At 41.4% G+C, this 18,126-nt stretch overlaps 1 non-coding gene across 1 annotated transcript; it reads right to left on the bottom strand.

Annotated features, from left to right (window-relative positions):
* Positions 1-8,054: 8,054 nt before the first annotated feature.
* Positions 8,055-8,127, bottom strand: TRNAE-CUC (transfer RNA glutamic acid (anticodon CUC)). The gene has a single exon. It is a non-coding gene; the product is annotated as a tRNA-Glu (tRNA).
* Positions 8,128-18,126: the final 9,999 nt, after the last annotated feature.

An 18,126-nucleotide genomic window follows, 5' to 3' on the forward strand; every position in this document is an offset into this window, starting at 1 on the left:
ATCTGTTCTAATAGGTTTTCCATTCTCACCCATCCCTGTGTTGTTGTTCACTCAATTGATGCAATTTTTAGTAGGTAGCATATTCTTAAACTAAGAAAAAAAATCTTACTTTAATCCATGAGTTTTTGCCCTAAAAAAGCTAATGCTAATAGTTTCACAAATGGACTTAAAAGGAAATGGGGGAGCCTGTGGCCTCTCCCACAGAACTTTTAAGAATTGGAAAGATCTGGGGCTCCTGGTTGGCTCAGCTCGTTAAGCGTCTGACCCGATTTCGGCTCAGGTCATGATCTCAGGGTCATAGGATGGAGTCCTAGGCTTGGCTCCAAGCTCAGTGGGAGTCTGCTTGAGATTCTCTCTCCCTTGGCCTCTGCCCTTTCTCTCTTTCTCTCTCTAAATAAATAAATACATAAAATCTTTTTTTAAAAATCTGTAGATTGCTCTGGGCAGTATAGACATTTAAAATATAGATAGATTGATAGATAGATGATAGACAGACAAATCCAAGATGCTATTATAATTGTTGACTGCTGTAAATAAATGGAGGCCAATATAAAGTTCCTGAAACAATTAGCAAAAAAGCTGGAGCCAGTGGCATTTTTTAAAATGATTGCCCTTAATCCTTGGGTGTAACAGAGACAGCTATTAGCTTTCCAATATCCATTCCCTTCTTCTTTAGAAACAAAGCCTGATTTTTCTTCCCCAGAATTCCTTGCAGCTAGGTATGGCCTTATGGCCAAGTTCTTGCTAATGCAATTTTATATATAAGGGTTGTATGATATTTCTGGGATGATCTTTAAAATGAAGGAGGCAGGCCTATTTACTTCTCCTTCCTCTTTCCTGCTGTTTGGAACATGATATAATGCCGATATTCTACAGCTAGTTTGGGCAGTGAGGTGACCTCGGGAATTGAAGCCACACAATCCTGAACAAGAGAGAGGGGTGCTGGTACCTGACACAGTGAAACCACCATACCACGTCTGGCTACCTACATCATAACTACTTTTACATAAAGGAGAACAAGGTGTTGAGGATTAAGGAGTACACTTATCATGATGAGCACTGAGTGACATATCAAATTGTTGGATCACTCTATTGTACACGTGAAACTAATATAACACTGTATGTTAACTATACTGGAATTAAACTAAAAATCTTACTTAAATTAAAAAAAAAAAAAGGGACGGAGAACTATGGGCACCTGGATGGCTCAGTAGGTTAAGAGTCTTATTCTTGATGTCAGCCCGGGTTGTGATCTCAGGGTTACGTGATCAAGTCTGGGGTCAGACTCCATGCTCAGCTGGGCATCGGCTTGGGACTCTCTCTCCCTCTCCCACTGCCTCTCCCCTCTTCCCCTGTCCCGCTCTCTCTAAAATAAATAAACAAAATAAATCTTAAAAAAAAAGAGAGATAGAACCAGATTTCTAGCTTAAGCCACTGTTAATTCTTTATTTTCTGCTGTATGCAGCCAAACCAAGAACACTAACAAGTGACATATATCCCACAACAACAATGTCTCTTTGATACCCATAACAAAAGGTTATGCTCCTATTTGAAAAAAAAAGCAAATGTTATTTTTAATACTCATAATACTTTTTTTCTGATTATAAAATAATACCTCTCTATTTTGGAAAATTTTTTAAAAAACAGAAAAGCAGTAAGAAGATTACACCGATCTCTAATTCTACCTGTCAGAACAAATGTTATTCATACTTTGGATTTGACACAGACCTGTAAAATTAAACCCTTTCCACAGCACACCACGCTGATGCCGATCCTGCTTCTCCCTGAAGAGTCCCCACAATGAAGAGCTCCAAGTGTTGTGAAATAGTTTAGCCCATAGCTGGGATCCTTCTGTTTTAAGTTCTATTTTATATTAACAAGTATTTGCCTCCCTGACATCTGGAGCAACCCAGAATAAATGTATTATCTCTCAAACATCCTGTTCCATTAAATGTTTGAAGGTAAACACAAAAGCTTTCTTTTCCATAGTCACAAACTATGCTGCAAGCATTGTGGCAGGAATGAAAACATAGGTCATGACTTAAAATAATCCAAGTGACAGAGAGTGAAGGTAAAGTAGGTGAGAGCATAAGTACACAGGGTCAAAAGACTTTTTTTGTTTTCAAATTTGGTGACCAACTAAAATATGGAGGGTTGAGTGCCCTGTTTAGGCTGGGCCACACAGCCATGTGGCATGTAACCTTATTCTAGGTTTCCGAGTCTAAACACCTTCAGCCCAAAGCAGGTTGTGAGTGAAGCCTATTAATGTTTCACCTGCACCCAAGCTTGCCCCAGCCCTATATAAAGAAAAAAGAAAAGTGAGTTAGTTGGTTGGCTATGCTCCAAGGCAGGAGGCCCTGTGTCAGCTTATCACTTCTGCCATATGGATGGCAGAGAACAAGAAGAGAGGAAGAGAGTCTCCCAGAGGGGCTAACCTTGACCCTTTGACTCTAGCAGTGTTTCAAAGAGAGCAGCAAGAAGGCCACACCCTCACACTGACCTGTTAACACACAGTGACTGTGCCCACTGGAAATATGGCACAACCATGTCCCAGAATCTGATGAATCCAAACAATACTCCTCCTCCCTAGATGTAGATTGAAGGGAGGAAGGAAAACAAGCTCTTGCTCCTTCATTAACTTACACAGTCAAAGGAATCATAGCTTTTGAATAGCTTCCTAGGCCTACTGACTTGTATTAAACTTGGGGCCAATTAAATCTCCGTGGTCATTTTCATAAGAACTTCTGAGACCTCCCCCATCTTATACCCACGTATCTAAAGTATAAACCCTTAATGAGAAATTTAGGGGCGCCTGGGTGGCTCAGTGGGTTAAAGCCTTTGCCTTCGGCTCAGGTCATGGTCTCAGGGTCCTGGGATCGAGCCCCACATGGGGCTCTCTGCTCAGCAGGGAGCCTGCTTCCTCCTCTCTCTCTGCCTGCCTCTCTGCCTACTTGTGATCTCTGTCTGTCAAATAAATAAATAAAATCTTTAAACAAAAAGAAATTACATTCGTCTCTGTCAGTTTTAATCTTCTTGCTTTTGTTTCCTAATTCGTGTCACCATCTAACATTCAAACGTCTGATAAAAGTGAAAAAAATAAAAGTCCACAATTAAGGGTCTGGAACCCACATTCTGAAAACTTCATTCTAAGTTGATCTAATTTTTATTCACGTTTAAGTTACCTTGAAACACCCCAACCAAAGACTCATTTAACCTTGTCCTTTCTACGTTGCCCAAGCAGACATCATGGCCACCAAACAGTGGTTTAAATCATGCTATTCTACTGGCCATTCTATTATTCTGTCCTTCTTGGGACTCTGTTTTTAGAAAGGAAATGAAAAGAGTTTTTGCTTTTTAATTACATAACAAATACGATACCAGAAAGACAGCTTAAAAAAAAAAATGCTCATCATCCCAAAATTCAACTTTTCCTGTGTATACGTGACAGATTATATGCCTAATTTGCTTGCATCAAGCCTGAAACAAAGAAATGATAGAGCTAGGAGCAATCTTTTCTTCCATACGCTTGCCACACAGAAGCTTTTTTTAAAAGGCAGAGCAATTAGCAATTTTATCTGTTTGTTCATGTGTTCATATTTTGCGTATATTTGCATTTCATATTTAATTTGGTGCCCCATAACTATTCAAATTAACTAGACTCGACAGATACTTTCACTTACTAACACTCTGAGTGATGTGCCCTTAAATTAATAAATAATTAATTGAACAGATAAATAGAATTTATACTCTACCAGAAAATCGTTCCTCCATGTAGCAGATATGAAGAGCAATGGTCTTCACTACATGTATATACAGGTAAGGATATCAAAGCATATTTATCAAAATAGATAACATCCTATTTGTGATATTTTAAAATATTTGTTAGATCACTTGAGGAGCGAATAACTTTTAATGAAATTTACAATATTTCTACAAGCATCTTTTTTTTTAAAGATTATTTATTTATTTATTTGACAGAGATCACTAGTAGGCAGAGAGGCAGGCAGAGAGAGAGGAAGAAGCAGGCTCCGCGCTGAGCAGAGAGCCTGATGCGGGGCTCAATCCCAGGACCCTGGGATCATGACCTGAGCGGAAGGCAGATGCTTAACCCTCTGAGCCACCGAGGCACCCCTGCTACAAGTATCTTTAGATGAGTATTTAGAACAAGAAGCTTCAGTTGTACTGTGCTTATCACTGACCTTCCTATGGCCTGAAGGGTTAGAATTTTTTTCCCATAGTGAGAAATTTGTCTAGCGGCCACCCTGGTCTGAGTTGTAAAAATTACCGAAAATGGTTCAAGATGCTCTACCATAGTTAAGAACACACTCCCCCAAGAGTCAAAGTCCCCAGTCCAGATCTGATCTGCTGTTGGAAAGCCTCTGGAATTTCAGGGATTTATTTGATATGATTTCATGGAAAATAACATGAGAGCATGATTCACAGAAAACCTTAGAACCAACTAACCTGTCAAAAATCCATTTGGGGGGCACCTGGGTGGCTCAGTGGGTTAAGTCTCCGCCTTTGGCTCAGGTCGTGATCTCAAGGTCCTGGAATCGAGCCCCACATGGGGCTCTCTGCTCAGCAGGGAGCCTGCTTCCCCATCTCTCTGCCTGCCTCTCTGCCTACTTGTGATCTCTGTCTGTCAAATAAATAAATAAAATCTTTAAAAAAAAATCCATTCGGTTTCCAACCACACTAACTCTGCTTCCCCAGTGTCACCCACCTCTTTATGCATGTCTCCCCAGCCTTGACTGAAGTATTTCTTCTGGGGTTCATTCACCAGGCCTCTCCTCTGAGCATCTGTTTCCCTCATCCCATCTCTACCCACACCTAGATAAGGACCTGGCGGCAGCAGCAGCAGTAGGGAAAGATACCACCAAATCCTAGCCGTCTATGCCTACCTGTGACCTGATTCACACCCCACTGATATTAGAATAAATCCTCCCTAACATGGCCAGGACTGGAGTTCGAAGAAGAAAATGTCATCTTGAATTGCATCGTGAATTTTGCTCAGAAGCAAAATGGTCGTAAGTGGCCACTTGTTGGCACATTTGTTCTTTCAAACAAATGTTTTTGAGTGCCCCATTGAATGCTTTTAGCCCTGGGGATCTAATCTGGAAGTGATTTGATCTGAAGCTTCCCTTCTGCTGGATGTACAAAAAGATAATCTATCTCATTTACCCCGCCAGGACTTGGATTTCCACTAGTAAGCTTCCCCTCAGCACTGTACTTCTGTCTGTAGCCATTTTGCTTTCAGGACATTTTACCTTCATGGGATATATGCACAGAAGCAGGTGAACTACACCACCGGAGGTGAGGTAGGGTGGGGGTTGGGAGGACAGAGGTGGCAGGGAGGCGAAATCAACTGAAGGGACTCACGTGTACATAGAGAATGAGAGAGAGAGAGAGAGAATAAGATCCACTGTCAATGTTTCTCTCCTTCCTTCGCTCCCTCTTGAAGACATCCCCACGAGAAAATAATACAAGACTTTTGCCTCCTGCCTACGATTGCCGCAGCTGCCACTGGCATGTTCATGATTAATACGTCACATCAAACTTCTAGTAAGGACACAGTTCCCTATTCTTTACCCGAGAATTATCTTTGAAACATGGTGAGCAGAGTGCATTTAGACTCATCGGACGCACCTATTCTCAGCAAAGCATTTTATCATTCGTTCAAGTAAGACTGCATGGCTTAAACCCTAAAATCAATTTGAAACTTCCTTTTGCTATAGCAACTGATCGATGCCCAGAGAGACTTGAGACAAAGGGCAAGATGAACAGCTTGAGGGACAGTGCTTAATGGACAAAATGGGAAAAAAGCACAGGGCCAGTTCTAGCTCCGGAACTAATTAGATATGTGACCCGGGGAAAGCCACTCGGTCTTCCTGAGCCTCACGTGTCCTTACCTATAAAATGGATTTGTGAATATGTTTCCTCTGAGAACCAAAACAGCCTACCCTACATTCAGCATGGACCCTGAGAACCCAAACCACACTCTACTGGCTATGCGAACATGACTTTGCTAGTCCACTATCTCCATTAGTATTACTTTACTTTTCCAGGACTGCCCTGCCCAAGCAGATGACTGCATTGTTCTGCCAGCAGAACCATCGACTCCCCCATGGAAAGCATCAATAGACAATTTGCACCCTGACATTCTTTGAATCCCTCATCTTAAAATCTCCATCTTGCTGTTTTCACCAATCCTGGATGTGTATGGTGATTCTCACCCAATCTTAACCGAGCCCCCTGCATTGAAAGACGTGCCTTAAACCAAACTTCCGGTTCTCAGTGAACTCTGACCTTACCCTCATCCCTCTGAGACAGAGCCAAAGCCAGAAGCTCAGCTTTGTCTTATTATGTGTTGGTGATATTTGGGGACCCAGCTTCTGACACCTCCCAGAATCACTGTGATAACATATGTGAGAATTCTCCCAATGCTGTCAATTGCAATGAAAGTACGAGTTGGCAGAATGACCATAAATGGAGGGCAATAAATAAGGCCCAGCTAAGGCAAAAGGTGACAGTACTCCAGAAGGGGATATAAACACCCCCGGGAATGACAGCTCCCTGAAAGTGTTGTAAGATGCTGGGGACTCCTATTATTTCGTTGGAAATAATGGGAAACTTTCTCACCTGTACCTACCATTGGACTGTTGCAGTTCACCTCCAAAGGCGAGAAATTTGCCACCGTACAGTTGTCAAACCAAAGCTGATTTTCTAATCTAGAACACAACCAGACAATGGGTGCACGGGTAGGTGGGTGGCTATCACAAGCTGCCTCCATTGAGTTGCCAAATGTAGGACAGGCTCTTCAACCTGATGATTCGAAGAATACCACTTTAAATTGATGAAGTGTACCAGCTTTACACATTCTAACACTGTTTAGTTCAGTTTCTGTGGTTTACAGATTCTCCAGCTTCTTCTGGCCAGCCAAATATTATTAACCCATCACCATACATCTCTTCCCTATACCTTTTGTAATGAGAACATCCCCCATCATGTCTGTTTCACGTATGTGTACGAAATTTACATTCACACCATAGCAGTGTGCCTATCCAGAATATATAAACGCCGCATCCTCCGTGCTGAAGAATGTGGCCAAAATAAGGAAGTGGCAAAACAGACTTTGGATTAGCCAAAGGGGGCTAATTATTAACCAGGAAACCCAGAGTGCTTCACATTATCCCCAAGACAAGCACGTAGTCCCACGCCCGCCACAAGGAGCACCTTCAGCAAAGGCTGTGTGCTATCAGAGCTGGGATCATGTCTGTCTTGACACAAGTGTGTTCCTGTGATACATCTGGCAGTGTCTGGCACAAAAGTGGCACGTGATAATGTGTATTGATTGATGGGCCAACAATTCACAAAAGAAGACAAATGTCTGAGAGATAGTAAATGTCACTAGGCAACCAGCAAAATTTGTATTTAAATGAGATATCGTTATTTGCCTATTACATTAACACAGTTACGGAAGGGTGGAGCCAAATGACCGGTGTGAGGCAACATCAGTGTGGGTGCAAATAGATACAACTGGTCTAGAAAAGCATTCAAATCAAGCCTTTAAAATGTTTCTGCCCTTTATTACACGGCTTGGAATTGACCTGGAGGAAATAATTTTGGACAGAGGCAAACACGGCAACATGATAAAGAACAAAAATAAGGAACACAGACTCCATTCCCACTATCAAGCAATGATTTGGGACTAGCTAACCAATATTTCACATTTGCTATCTACAGACTGTGTCGGGGCTTCACGGATATGACCCTATTTAATCGTTTCAGAAACCACATGGAGTAGCTACTATTACCCCCATTTTACAAATGGTGAAACTGAGGTCATTTGCCCATAGACAGAACTGGATGCTGAAGGAATCAGGGCAAGAACTGGGATCTCTTTGACTCCATAGCACTTAAACAGTGTCTCTGTACCAGAGAACATTATGCGTGCAAATTAAATTTTAATGAGAGGTTAAAAATTTAATGTTGAGTGAAGATGGGATAGAAAATTGTATGTATTTAATCTTTTTTTTTTTTTAAACTAGGCTCCTTGCCCAACGTGGGGCTTGAACTCACGACCCTGAGATTGAGAATCGCATGCTCTACCAACTGAACCAGCCAGGCACCCCTATACATATTTAATCTTAATTTTGCAATACACACATACGTGCGTGTGCGCACGCACATTGGGAAAAAAAATTTGTGAAATGCAGCAAATATTAACAGAGGTTATTTCTGAGGGGATGTTCTCTGAGGAACTATTGTTTTCTACTTTATAACTTAGCTATATCTCCTATTTTTCTACTATGATTAAGAAGTTATTTTTAAGAGAGAAAAACTGAAATGTTAAGGGAAAAAAAGCCACGGTTATAAGGGGCATGTATGTCCCACAGATAAACAGAAGCTCACAGAACAGTAAAGATTTTTTGCTTGCTCTGGAGTCTGGCCATAGGGACATCGCCCATACTCGCTTTGCTGGGGTCTCAGAGTAATACAGCTTTCTTTGTTTTCATTTCTCTACTTCCATGAGCTCGGCATCGGATGGCTGGATTAAGATGGAATTGTTATATAACTCTGCCTTGCTGCACAGATTGCAAGAGGTGACCAGATCTCTCCTCTCCTTTTCTTCAAACTGGCAGATGTTCACACACCTGCAGGTGCTTCTGAAGATGTTCACCTTCTGCGCTCATCACGTGTCAGAGATCCACATGATGACCCGACCCACAGGAACAAATCAAGCAGACCATGATCCTCAGTCTGAATCACTGCAGACACACCACACAGGAGCCTCCTGGAAACACAGGGCCTTTGCACCTGCGCACTGTATACGGCCCGAGCCAGAGAAATGTCGACACAAGGCAGAATCCAAGTTGGCACATATGCATACATATCATTTTTATGGTGGTTGTTTCTTTGCTCTCTTGAGAGACCTGACCAGAACATGCCCACAAAGGATAATTGTTAGGTAAATGTTCGTGGTCCTGTTGCTATTGTGTTGTTGTAGAAGCTTCTCCAGTGGAATCATAAAAATGAGGTATTCATTAAGCCATGGTTGAGAAAACATTCCCAACCGGTAGACTGAACAACATAAACTATGAGAATTAAATTGATCTTTTTTGGCCATTGGTTTTTCTGAAACTCGATCACAGAGTCACATTGAGCTCTCTGCCCAAACTATGTGTTCTTAGTTACACATGGTTTCTGCACAGATGATAGAGCCATCAGTTAAAGGTCTGGGTCTGTGGCCCTACCAATTCACTGTGGCCCTATCAATTCACTATCTTTCCAACTGCCGGTTGGCTATAAATGATCTCCCTTCTCATCCTATTCCTAGTCCATGAATTGGAGTAACTTTTAACCTCTACTGCTGTTCCCACTCAGCTTTATTGAACTTACTTCCACGCAAACATAATTCACTACGTTCCCCCTATATGTTCATGAGATATTCAAATTGGGGATAAACCCGCTTTGTGAAACTGTATGAAAAGAAAGCTGTGGAACAACAGACTCTACTGTGTGACCATGACTACATTGGCACAAGACAAAAATAAAAATAAAGATGGCAGCTAGTAAGGCTCCTGGATTCTCATACAAATGAGAAACCAGTATGTTCTCTGGAGAACAAACCACACCACGTAGACTCTTCATGGAGTCTTAGAGTTGGACCAAACAATTTTGAGGTCATATGATCCAATGTCCTACTTATAGGGCAAGAAAATATAAAATATTCAGGTGAGACCATCATTGATTCTCCTCTTAAAATTCTCCTGCAGAGATAAAAACATACTCCTAGCTCAGAAATCCATTCTTGGGTTCTTTGGTCCCCGTTGACAAAAGGTCTTGAGTCTCAGTGAAATTATTCTCAGCCTTGGGGCGCCTGGGTGGCTCAGTGGGTTAAAGCCTCTGCCGTTGGCTCAGGTCATGATCCCGGGGTCCTGGGATCGAGCCCTGTATCAGGCTCTCTGCTCGGGAGAGTGCCTGCTTCCTCCTCTCTCTCTGCCTTCCTCTCTGCCTACTTGTGATCTCTGTCTGTCAAATAAATAAATAAAATCTTTTTTTTAAAAAAAGGAAATTATTCTCAGCCTTATCAAAGCCTATTCTTTCTTGTCTCCCCCTGCTAAGTGGGGGGCAGAACTTTTCAGGGGTCCTCTTCACCACTCCCTAATCATTTCAAACCAAGGTGATTGTCAGCTTCTGAAAGCACAACCAGACCCACAGGTGGAGAGTAAGGAAGGCCACGTGAAAAGTCTCCTCCTACAGTGTAGACAACTACCCCCTGCTCTGATTAATTAATTCCAAACCTTTGGAGAAGCACTCATCTAGAAAAGTCACTTCGAAGAAAGCCTAGGTGAGAAGTTCCTAGTGTAACTGCCAACACGCTGTTTGGGAAGAAGGCAGAAAAGCAGGGTCCAAGTCACAATATTGAGAGTTTCTCCTGCTAGCCACTAAAGATAAGAGCCTCTAATTTGCTCGTGCCACCATCATCCCTTTTCTTTGTAGGTCTGCACCTGCGCCAGCATGGGTGACCCATGTCCTGATGATGTAGCCTATTTGGGCCTCCACATGGATTTCCCCATCCAAATAATGTTTGGGTTTGTTTTTTAAATAAGAGTCACCTAAGGCTTAGATAGGAATATTAGTCATAATGGTTCTGAACACATGGGTCCATTAGACAGCTTTGTAAGTGTCACCACCTCAAAGAGTCTGGCTTTTTTGGCTCATAACAAAGTAGATCTACTTACCATTAAAGGAAGTAAAGAAAAGCAATATTGCAGGATCTAGTTTCCTGAGACACCACAGAGCTAGAAAATAATGTTGTTAAAGCTTTGAGTTCCAAGTAGAAGTTATATCTACATGAACAGAGCAACCGACTAGCAAAGAAAAAAATAAGTGCAGTATGGATGGGGATAGTGGCTACCTTATCTATTGATGTCTATCACATCACCCCCAAACTTTAAATTAGCATTTATTATCTAACAGTTTCTGTGGGTTAGAAATCTGGAAGCAGCTTGGCTCTAAATTCTTCTGGGTCATGCGTGGTCTCAGGAAGTTGCATTGAGAAGTCAGTAACCAGGCTAGATTCATCTGAAGGCTTGAATAAGGATGGAGGATCGATCCACTGCCAATATGGCTCACTTCCACAGCTCACTTCCACAGTGGCCTCTGGTCGGTGGTAGGAAACCTCCACTCCTCACCACATGGACATCTCCATAGGACTGCTTGAGTGTCCTCACAACATGGCAGCTCCCTTCTCCCAAAGCAAGCAGTCCAAGAGCATCGACATGGAAACTGCAACATCATTTAGGACCTAGCCTCAGAAACCATACTCCGTCACTCCCATACTATCTTACTAGTTACTTGGGTCACCCTCTTCATTTGGGTAAAGACTACACAAGGATGTGAATACCAGGAGATGAAAATCATTGGGGGAAATCTTGGTGGCTGCCTACCACATTGGCCATTAAAGGTATTATGAGAAGCTTGTGGCCCACCTTTATCATAATGTCACCCCAAAGAAGGATTGTGGGGTTCAGTGATGTGGCAAATTGCCTCTTTGTCTTCTCTGCTCAAAGTGGGCAGATCATCGTTTTGTTTCAGGACACAGAGGGGAGGGGAAGAGGAAAACCGGTAAGTAACTCCTCTGATTCCAGGTTTCATGGTCCCTGCACACTTTAGAGTCTCTTTCTCCACAGCTAGAAACTTTTTCCATGGCTGGTATCCAGTTATCTATTATCTCCACATGGTATATCATTTATATTGTTCTTCAAGTCCTTTCCATGTAGATTTAGCTTCTCACAGCGTGGTGGTCTCAGGGTGATCCCACTTCTCACATGGTGGTTAGCTTCCGAGAGATGCAAAATGGAGGCTACTTCTTTTCTTCATGTAGGATAGGCCTGAAAACTGGCACAACCTCATTTCTGTTATATTCTGTTATATTCTACTGGTCAAAGCAGTCACAGAGCCTGCCTAGATTCATGGGGAGGGGCCTCTCTGTATGGGAGGAGTGTCCAAACCTTGTGACCATCTTCAGCCCACCATAGCAGGGGAACGTGAACAGATCATCTGTGTCTGAGGCAATGGGACTATTGGGATATTGAAAAATTACACAACTATTCCTTGGACCCACAGTTTTCTGTCCCTTCCAGAGTATCTTCCATAGTGTGGGTGGCAGACAGAGCCTGAAGTAAAGTCCACAGTTTCATTCATTCATTCAGTCAACAACTACTCTATAAGCACCATCCCCCACATATGCTAGCCACCTGTTCCAGGTGCTTGGGACACATCTGTGGATAAAATCAAAGTTCCTGCCTTCACAGAGCTTACAGTCCAGTGGAAAGTAGATGAGCAAAAGGGGTCAAATGACAGTTTTCATCATCACGTGGGCTTGCTGCCCATCAGGCACTGTGCTTGGCACTTAACTGTACATTATTTTATTGACTCTTCATTGGAACCTGCAAAGGAAGAGCAGATTCTCTCCTTGAAGCTGGCAAACAACCAAGCTGGGATTTAAATCCAGGGTCTCTCTGACTCCAAAGCCTTATGCTCTTCATCACCATGCCATGCCATCTTCCTCATGCCAGGTAAGATTCTAAAACAGAAAGGAGCCCAGGATAAAAGTGTCCACGTTAGTTCCAAGTCGAGATAGAGATCTGGATGGTAAAACCCACAAACATCTGTGAGGTACCTAACCACTTATTTTAAAATTTTTTTTTTCCTTTACCCTACCCCAAGCACTCCATGAGATGTGAGGTTTTCTTTTCTTTGCAGAGAAAGAAACAGAGATACAGGAAATCTCAGGGACTTAGCCCACATCTGGTCTGAACCTTCCACACATCCGTCCAGCTGTGGAGACTTAGGTAGAAGCATTGCCATAGGAACACCTGCAGGTTGGCCCACCTGGCAGAATACAATTGTTCTTCTGCTATTAATAAAAAAAGTGAGTATCATGGCTCACCAAACTCTCCCAGCTGGGCCCCCAGCCCAACACCACAAGCGTCATTAGGATGAGGGCAGCATGTAGAAGACCTTCTCCTACCTCCCATTGACCTGTGTTGCTCTCTTCTTCAAACTAACCCTTGACCACCTTAATCCAGTCTTGGGCCCTTCCTAGGCCAGAATCACTACAATATGTTTTGTGGAAGAGGAATAGGCTCTCACATAAAATAATATTTTCCACCTTGGTGTTCCCATAATAAATAACTCCACCATTACACCAGATGGTACCCTCCTTCGAGACATCAAGCTCCTGAAGAACAGGGACCAGCTCTCATCCATCTTCATGTCCCCAGTAACTAGTTCGAAGTGTGGCATGTAGGAAGTGCTCAAAATATGTTTACTGAATTTAATTAAATTTAATTTAATTAAACCTTATTTAGCCCCAACATGTCCTGAGCAGACCTGAAGTCCATTTAGGAGATCAGAGGTCTCCAGGTAGCTGACAATGACAGTAAGATGTCTTTGGCAATGTACGAGAACAACAAAATGAACAGTTAAAGACATAAGCCAGATTTCCAAATGCCCTATAAATTCAGCATTGATAAAAAAAAAAGGGCTTATATTTTTAATAAATCTTTTATTTTAGAAAAGCATTCGGTTTTTAGAAAAAACTACGGAAATGGTAAAGAGTTCCCATACACCTCACACTGAGATTCCCTAGATTGTTAGCAACTTATATTACTGTGGTACCCTTGTCACCGTTAGTGAATCAAAGTCAGTATGCTATCCTTATGTACTAAAGTCCCAACTTCATTCAGATTTCCTTTTCCCTGCTGTCCTTTGCCCATTGCAGGATTCCATCCAGTACCCCACACTATATTAGTTGTGCTGTCTCTCCTCGTGTTCCTTTGGGCTGTGATAATTTCTCAGACTGTTCTAGTTTTGGGTAGTGTTGAGGAGTACTGGTCAGGTATTTTAGAGATTGCCCCTCTACTGGAATTTATCTGATATTTTCCTCGTGATTAGACGAGGGTTATGTGTTTGTGGGAGGAAGAGCACAGAGGTGAAATACAATTCTCACCACATCCTATCCAGGGTACATACTCTCAGAATGACTTATCATTGTTGATGTTGACCTTGATCACCTGGCTGAAGTAGTGGTTTGTCGGGTTCTCCACTGTCAAGTTACCCCCCCCCCAACAGTGGGCTTATTTTTATTTACTTTATCGAGGTGTAATTTACATACAATCAAATGAGTGTACCCATTTTGAGTGTATAGCTTGATGAACCACACCAGTGGTTCTCAAACAGGAGTGAATTTGTCACCCAGGAGACGTTTGACAATGTCCAGAGACGTTTTTGGTTATCATTTCTGAACTAAGGGGAGGTGTTACCGGCATGTAGTGGATGAAGACCAGGGACACTGCTAAATATTTTATAATGCCTAACACAGCCTTCCCCAGGAAAGAATTATCTAGCCCAAACTGTCAGTAGCAACAAGGTTGAGAAACGCTGTTATACACTCTTATACCTACTACTCTCCATGAAGAGACGGCAACATCCCAAAAGTCTCTGGGCTCCTCTGCAGTCAATATGCCACTACCTGTCCCTAGAAACAATGATTCTGATGTTCTTTACATCAGTAGAGTAGTTTTGCTTCTTTTGTAACTTCATATAGATAGAATAAGACTTTGTTTCTCCTCTATCTCTGGCTTTTTTCATGCAGCAGAATGTTAACATTCATCCATGTAATTTTGTTTATCAGTAGTTTGTTCCTTTTCGTTGGCTGGTATCCCATTGTATGGTTATACTATACTTTATCAACGGGCATTTGGGTTGGTTCCAGTATGGAGTTTTCAGGACTAGAAAGAAAACTGTGTGGAAGTCTTTGTGTGAACACGTGTTTTAGGTTCTCTTGGATGAATACTGAAGAACGGAATTGCTAGGTCATATGGCAAGTATACATTTAACTCAAAGGGCTTATACTGTTAAAAAAGAAAGACAAAATAAATGGTTCTTCATCTCCTTTTGGACTATATGGATTCTCTCAGTACTTCTGCATTCTCATCTCCGCTCAGAAATAAGTTTTGAATTAAAGTAAGTGATGTCAGAGACATCCTCTTCCATTTTTTCCATCCCCAGGCAGAATTCCTTGGAATAGGTGATCAGACTTCATCAATCCCCTTCTCACTTGCACTTGGCCAAGCAGAAGTTGTTGTCTCTTAAGATCAGAACCAGAAACAGCTGTGTCTCTGGTTCTTTGGGTAATGTGTGTTTGATTTTTTTTTTCTTTGAGAAAATGTTTATAGAAAATGGCCTGAGGTATTGGCAGTTGTGAGAATAGATCTAACTTCTGCTTGGAATTGCTATAAATTTTTAAAACAAACCAAACCCTAACATCGCAATATGGCTATGTAAGGTACCTCCAAGCCAAATCCATTAGATTGGGAATGAAATATTTATTATGATCTGAATGAGACAACAACAAAAAAAAGGACTAGATTTTCCTTAAAGTTGTACAACCAAAACTTGGAACATTTGTTTTCCTACAGTGAGTCTGGGGATTTAATCTTTGATTTAAACAGGGACTCAATGTGACCATCATCGAAGAAAAAGTTTGCAGAATTCATTAACGAAAATGAAATCTTTTCAAGGTTCGAAGTAAAGACTTACTTTGCTTAAAAAAAAAAAACTTACTTTGCTAATAAACATCCTGAATTTGAGGAACCTAGAGCTATTTCTTAGACTTAAAAATGACTTATAATATGCATTATGAACTGATCTTTCCCAAACTCTCCCATCGGAGCTGGTAAGTGATATCTCCCAAATTTTAGGCATTCATATCCAAAGATAAAATTTTTAAAGAGCATTGGTAAAATTGTTAATTTTCTCAAAAATTAAATAATTTAAAGAAGGACAATAAAGAACTCCATAATGAATGAAACGACAATGGAGAAGTAGAGACTTAAATTCGAATCTTACCTATATCACAGACTAGTTAACGGGAAATATACTAGACAGATTTCAGCTTTAACCTTTCATGAATTCCACTGTCTGGTTTTCAATGCACACATAAATAACGGAGCACAGATATTTGTATAAGCAACTGCTTCATCAGAATGCTTTCACCCACTTCAAAGTAATCGAGGTAGGGGAGCATTAGACGAGAGAAGCATTTGTTAAAGTCATATGGATGTTCGCCTTACAGGAATTATAATACTAAAATGTCTTCATTAATTTTTTTTTAGTTACAATCTGATGGAAATTTAGCATTGCCTTTTACATCTTTATTTTTAGGTAGATTTATGTCCCCCTGTTGTAAGATTAAGCATTCATGCGACACTTTAATGTTTACTGAGTGGTTAAGGATCATATGTAAGTTAATTCTCATGCAAGACTTTTTAAAGGCAGCCTGGGTTATTTAAATGGAAAGAAATTGCTTTGGGAAAAACAGTATGTACAAATGGAGTTAACTTTGAAGGGAACAGACGCCACCTTAATCTGTAAGTATCAGAAGCATGAAGAACAACAGTGGTCAGAAAAGGCTCCTAGTAGGGCATTTCACTTCTGTTCCAAATGGACAAATAAGGTCATCTCTTGGGTGCTTCCTTTTCATACACTCAGGATTACCATTTGACAACTTTTCCATGCAGCACACTATTCTTCTCACATCTGGGTTTTCAGTATTTTATGTCTCTTCCCACTCTAACCCTCAGTGAGATACAACCCTTATTCAGTTTGAGTGTTTGAAGGTTATAAAATCATCTGCTTTTCAAGGGGGGAAAAACCATCAGGAGGGGACATTCCTGATGTCAGCCTGATAGTATGAACTCCAGTAGCTCTCTTGGTGTGAAGACTTTGTAAGACCCCTGATACACCCTAGGGACAAATGCAAAGAAAGAACAAGGTCTTCAAGCTGTATTTGCCATGAAAATGGAACCTTGACTTCTTTGAGGTAGGTGATTAATGGGTCAGATTCGAATATCATGGTGGCTATTTTTCGGCATTCAAATTTGCATGATTTTGAAAAAAAAGACATAGTCCTTTCAACGTTGAATAGAATTCAAATATAATAGCTGCAAACATTTGTGAATGAATTGTATTTTGAAAATCATAATGTTCAGAATGAGCACAGATAATTGTATTGCTAAAACGACCAAAATTAATAAATTGCCTTGCAACTGATATAAAGGTACCATTATCACCTGAGTCAAGAAGTAAAACTTATCCATAGGGCTTCTTTCTGATATAACAGTGATGCTCACATTGCTATGAAATGTCAAGCCATGGCGTCCGTGAATGCAGAGTCTTGGGCTCACCTCGAAAAGGGAAACTCCAACAAAAATAAGAAATTACTTTTTTTAGCTAGGATTATTCTCTCCATGGAAAGAAGAAAGGGTTTCTTTTGGCAAAATGTTGAAATCAACACAGGTAGCCAATCCATTTTTCTTGGAATAATCATCAGAGCTCTGTAACCCACTTCAGACAATAGTGTGTTTCCATGATGGAAGAATCATTAGGAAGGAATTGGCCTTTCTGGAGAAAAGGCTAGAATTCCTAGCAGGCATTATGTCAGAGAATTAAGCTTTTCAACAGATTTGCAAACACATCTTTGGAGGAGGACTTAGCTTCCTGAGGTGGGAATGCATTTGATCTTACAAAACACCCATATTGAGATGTTTATTTCTACCTTTCTGGTTCTGACCTCTCTTCTCACAGACCTTGGTTCTGACCTTGCAAGTGACTCCCACCCTCCCCCCAACAGCAGGCTTGTCTGTCCCTGTACCGCACCCCCCCACCAAGCTGTACCCTGCTCCTCATGGCTTCCTTGCCATCTCAGAGGTACCTTCCACACCTGTCACACTATTTCATCTTCTTTGGTTCCATTTCTTTACTGTGAAGTGTCCAAGCCCCCAGCCTGTACCTTCCTCTTTTGCTACGGATGCCTTTAAGGGTTTTGCCAAATGCCCCTATCACTGCCGGCTGAAAAGTTTGGAATAATCCCTATTTCCCAGTGTTTGGCACCTAGAAAATCCTGATCCTTTCCCCGTTGTCCCCCAAATAGGTTTTGGCATGGGAAGTCTTGATGTGAGCTGGAAATGATAGAACAGATCATTTGTGTTGGCTCTGGTTTGATTATTATGCCCTGGGTTTCAAAGCAATGCAAACCCAGAGTGGGGGAGGAGG

Source organism: Mustela nigripes, chromosome X (genome assembly GCF_022355385.1).
Source record: "Mustela nigripes isolate SB6536 chromosome X, MUSNIG.SB6536, whole genome shotgun sequence".
Classification (NCBI taxonomy): domain Eukaryota; kingdom Metazoa; phylum Chordata; class Mammalia; order Carnivora; family Mustelidae; genus Mustela; species Mustela nigripes.